Raw genomic sequence first — 5,087 nt, forward strand, 5'->3', positions numbered from 1 at the left:
CTCCCTCTGCTGTGGGCCTGAGCTCTCCATGCCCCTGGCTCTCTTCTGCCCAGGGCCTGCTCTCAGCTGCCACAAGAGGGCGATGGAGAACGGGCCTGAACAGAGAGGCAGGAGCTCCTCTGCAGGTCCTCCCAGGCACCACCCCTTCTGGGAGGAAGGCTTGGGAGTCCCCTAGGACACATCCTCAGTCACTTCTCTCTGCCTGTGTCTCAGGAAGACGAGCTCCTCTTACTGTCTTCTGTGCTAGGGATCACTTCCTTGTTGAGTGGGGCCTGAGTTTTGAGAGGATCTTCTGCTCCTCTTCATCTGGTCCCTTTCCTTCCAAGGCCCCAGAAAGGAAGGCATGCGGTGGGCCCTAGCGGTGCTTCTAGCTTTCCTGTCTCCTGGTGAGTGTGCTGCCTACAGAGAGGCTCACGGGTTTGGTTTTGTCCTTTTCTTCATTTGCAAGGAGCGCCATACTAAGAGATACCTCATTATATTTCGTGTTGTTCCCATTGCAGCCAGTCAGAAATCTTCCAACTTGGAAGGGAGAACGAAGTCAGTCACCAGGCCGACTGGGTCATCTGCTGAAATCACCTGTGATCTTCCTGGAGCAAGTACCTTATACATCCACTGGTACCTGCACCAGGAGGGGAAGGCCCCACAGCGTCTTCTGTATTATGAACCCTACTACTTCAGGGTTGTGTTGGAATCAGGAATCACTCCAGGAAAGTATGACACTGCTAGCACAAGGAGCAGCTGGAATTTGAGACTGCAAAATCTAATTGAAAAGGATTCTGGGGTCTATTACTGTGCCACCTGGGACAGGCACAGTGATTCAGACCTGCCCTACACCACACTGAAAATCTGCCTGTGGTTGCTTCTGGTACACAAGATAGACCAGCCAACTCTCATTTCCTGCCCTGAATTTACTGTATTCTGTACAAAGAGAAACACAGCTTAACTCCTGATCTCCCCACTAATATCACACTCCCCTGGCAGCAGCTGCAACCTGTTCCCCACCCTCCCCCAGGACTTTCCTGAAGACCAAGCTATCATCTCCAGGCCTCAGCGAAGCAGCCTGGCTGAGAGCAAGGTTCTCTCAGCTCTCCTAGAACATGGGGGAAGCCCACTCACTCTGCTTCCTAGGATGGACAGGTACCCCTAGGGTCCAGCTGTGAAGCAAGATATTTTGGACAAAAATAGGAAGGGTATTTTTACTGAATCATGCATCCAATAATGGTCCAGAGATCGCAGATGAGAGTGGTGCTTATTCCTTATGTATATAACAACATAAGCAATACTATAATGACCACTAAAACACTAGGCCAATATATGCAGTTGAACATTCTCTCCCTCTGCCCTCCCTTTTATTCTCGCTCTCCTTTCTTACTTCCATGCTTGCTTTTACTATTTTTCTCTCCTTCCCTCCCTTCCTCCTTTCCTTCCATTTTCCTTCCCTCCCTCCCCCTCTCCCTCCCTTCCCTCCCCCTTCCATCCATTCTATTTCCTTTCTTTCCTTCCTTCCTTCCTTGCTTTTCTCTCTCTTTCCTTTTTGGGTACATAATCAGAATACTTTTTCCACAAAATCATTTGAAATAATTTTTCTCTGTTTGTTCATGCCAACATTGATATAGCTACTTTAATTGTTCAGTTTTCATTTTTACATTTGGGAAATTTGTTGTATTACTTTGTTTTGTTTCATATCTGTTTTGTATATATAAAGCATTCACATGGAACTGAAGTCAAAATTATAAAAGAAGATGCATTTGAAGATTTTAGCTTCCATTGTAGATTTCTTGTTCCTCTTTTCTCCCTGACCCTATAGGTAACAATATTTTTATCAGTTTTCTTGAAATTTTTCACTCTGTCATAGCGTAGTATGTATCAATTCTATTTCAATGCCATATTTATATTTTTGTTCCTATATTTGGTTTTTATACATTTTAATCAATCTTATATTTTCCCATGTCTGGATTGTGTGTCTTACTTCTACAGATGCACATACTTCATAAGAATGCATAAAGAATTCCATATCATTTATGTGAATATTTTTATGCATTGATTATTTAATGATGGCATCACTGATCTATCAGGAATTTTTATACAATAATTACTATATTAGTAGTAATAATACTGGCCAGGACCGGTGGCTCATGCCTGTAATCCCAGCATTTGGGTAGTCAAGTCGTTACGATCACTTAGTCCAGGAGATTGCGACCAGCTTAGCCAACATGGTGAAACCCTGTCTCTACTAAAAACACAAAAAGTTAGCCAGCTGTAGTGGCGCACACATGTAATCCCAGCTACTTTGGATACTGAGGCAGGAGAATCTCTTGAGCCTGGAAGGTGAAGGTTTCAGTGAGCTAAGATCACACTACTACAGTCCAGTTTGGGCAACAGAGCGATATTCTGTCTAAAAAAAACTAATAATAATAATAATATTGATGGTAAATATGGGTACTGACATTCTGGTAGTTCGTGTACTAAGCACATTGCATGCATATGTTATTTAATCTACACAGAAACTTCATTAAGGTTTAAAGTACTGTTGAATGTAACATAAGAAATTGGGGGGTTAACATTCCCTAAGTCATACACTTTAATTTGATAATGATTGCAATCCAAGCTCTGTGGTTCCAAAAATGAGATTTGTAAATTCGGTTTCCATTCCCTCATCTTTAGGAGTACTAGCATTATTTCACAACTTTATAGGTCATTTATAGTTCTTCTTTAGAGAATCACCTTGTCATACTCCTTTCCTATTCTTCTTTTGGAGGATTAGTTTTTTCTTATTGGTTCGTAAGAATTAATATATACCATTTTAGAGATGCTGACCCTTTATCCAATGTGTTGAAGATATTTCTCCTCATTTGTTATTATTTACATTTGGCACCTTTTGGTGAATTGAACTTTGAATAAAAAACAATACAATCTATCAATTTTTCTAGGGTGTCTAGTTTGATGTCAGGCTTAGAAAAGCCAATCTCACCTAGAATTTGTATGCAATTCATCATCATTTAAGTCTAATGATTTTGTTTTTATTACAACTAAATCACTATTTGTAACTGGTAAGGTAGAAATGCAACAATATTTGTTTCCATATGGTAAGTCAATACCCAAAAGAGAACTTATTAAATAATTGACTATTTCCTTGTGGATATTAACATATCACTTTATCACATGATAAAATATTACATACATGTGGCTCTCTTTCTGCATTTTCCACTGGGTTCCATGAATCTTCTCATTCTACTGCCAGTGTTGCCCTCTCTTCAGCACTGTAGCTTTATAGTTCTTTCCACATTCTGATGAAGTTTCTTTCATTATTTTTTTGTTTTAAGAATTTTCTGTGCATTCTAGTGTGATCTCAATCCTCTCCCTTCCCATTTTTAAATGGTGAGACTTCTGTCCAGCAAGACTTTTTCATGCTCCAAGGCAGGCAAGCTTCCCTCCTTCACAAGGACCCTGAGAACTCAGCTTTCAGAGCTGTTCCTGCGGAAGCCTCATATCCTGCACGTGTGGTCCAGAGGCAGACGGAGACCAACCAGAGTCCCCTCCCTTTCTCATTCCCAGCTGTGAAGACAGCAGAAACTGAACTCTGTGAGCTAGGCCAACACCACAACTGAGAGGGACATTGTTCTACATCTCATTATGCATCTTTCAAGCATGTGTCTCTACATACTTCTTACAGAGGAGGTGAAAATCTGTGCATGCCCTACTGAATTTTCACAATATTACTGTACTTCTTTTGTCCCCTAATATTTCCATCTGTGAATCCAGGTGCACTGCAGATCTCAGTCTGCTTTCTGAGGGTAGGGCTGACAAATAAAATATGCAATACCAAACAATTTGGAAGTTCAGGTAAATAACAAGTTTTTAGTTTAAGTATGTTCCAAATATTGCAAGACATGGCACTAAACAAACAAAAAAAAACTCACACTCCTACTTCAATGAACAAAAATCCTCTAAAAAAGAGATCACACCCACAGGATCACACACACACACACACACACCCTACACACACTCATTTATCTTAGAGCAGAGTCCAAGACCCACCAACACACATGATCCTCAGTCCTTTTATTTTTATTTTATTATTTATTTATTTTTTTTTATTATACTTTAAGTTCTAGGGTACATGTGCACAACATGCAGGTTTGTTACATATGTATACATGTGCCATGCTGTTTTGCTGCACCCATCAACTCGTCATTTACATTAGGTATATCTCCTAATGCTATCCCTCCCCCCTCCCCCCACCCCACAACAGGCCCTGGTGTGTGATGTTCCCCACTCTGTGTCCAAGTGTTCTCATTGTTCAGTTCCCACCTACGAGTGAGGACATGCGGTGTTTGGATTTCTGTCCTTGGAATAGTTTGCTCGGAATGATGGTTTCCAGCTTCTTCCATGTCCCTACAAAGGACATGAACTCATCCTTTCGAATGGCTGTGTAGTATTCCATGGTGTATATGTGCCACATTTTCTTAATCCAGTCTATCATTGATGGATATTTGGGTTGGTTCCAAGTCTTTGCTATTGTGAATAGTGCCGCAATAAACATACGTTTAGTGTGGTGCCTCCAAGTGTCCTCGCAGATGCGAAAAGAAAGGTGGCTCAGTTCCCTAATCAGAGACTTCCTGGCAGGACAAGGTCCTGGCATCAGCATTAGCTGCTGCAACTCTGAAGGGCAAGGTGTGAACCTGTTGTGTGACTGCCCCCCTCCTAGGGCTGGGCCTGCTGACTCCAGTCCCCTACATCTGCACTCCCTCTGCTGTGGGCCTGAGCTCTCCATGCCCCTGGCTCTCTTCTGCCGAGGGCCTGCTCTCTGCTGCCACAAGAGGGCGATGGAGAACGGACCTGAGCAGAGAGGCAGGAGCTCCTCTGCAGGTCCTCCCAGGCACCACCCCTTCTGGGAGGAAGGCTTGGGAGTCCTCTTAGACAGATCCTCAGTCACTTCTCTCTGCCTGTGTCTCAGGAAGACCAGCTCCTCCCACTGTCTTCTGTGCTAGGGATCACTTCCTTGTTGAGTGGGGCCTGAGTTTTGAGAGGATCTTCTGCTCCTCTTCATCTGGTCCCTTTCCTGCCAAGGCCCCAGAGAGGAAGGC

General features: G+C 42.9%; 1 pseudogene; it reads left to right on the forward strand.

Annotated features, from left to right (window-relative positions):
- The first annotated feature begins 273 nt into the window (after window positions 1-273).
- LOC105737749 lies at window positions 274-842 on the forward strand (annotated as a pseudogene).
- Window positions 843-5,087: the final 4,245 nt, after the last annotated feature.

This window comes from Nomascus leucogenys, chromosome 17 (genome assembly GCF_006542625.1).
Source record: "Nomascus leucogenys isolate Asia chromosome 17, Asia_NLE_v1, whole genome shotgun sequence".
In the NCBI taxonomy this organism is placed as follows: domain Eukaryota; kingdom Metazoa; phylum Chordata; class Mammalia; order Primates; family Hylobatidae; genus Nomascus; species Nomascus leucogenys.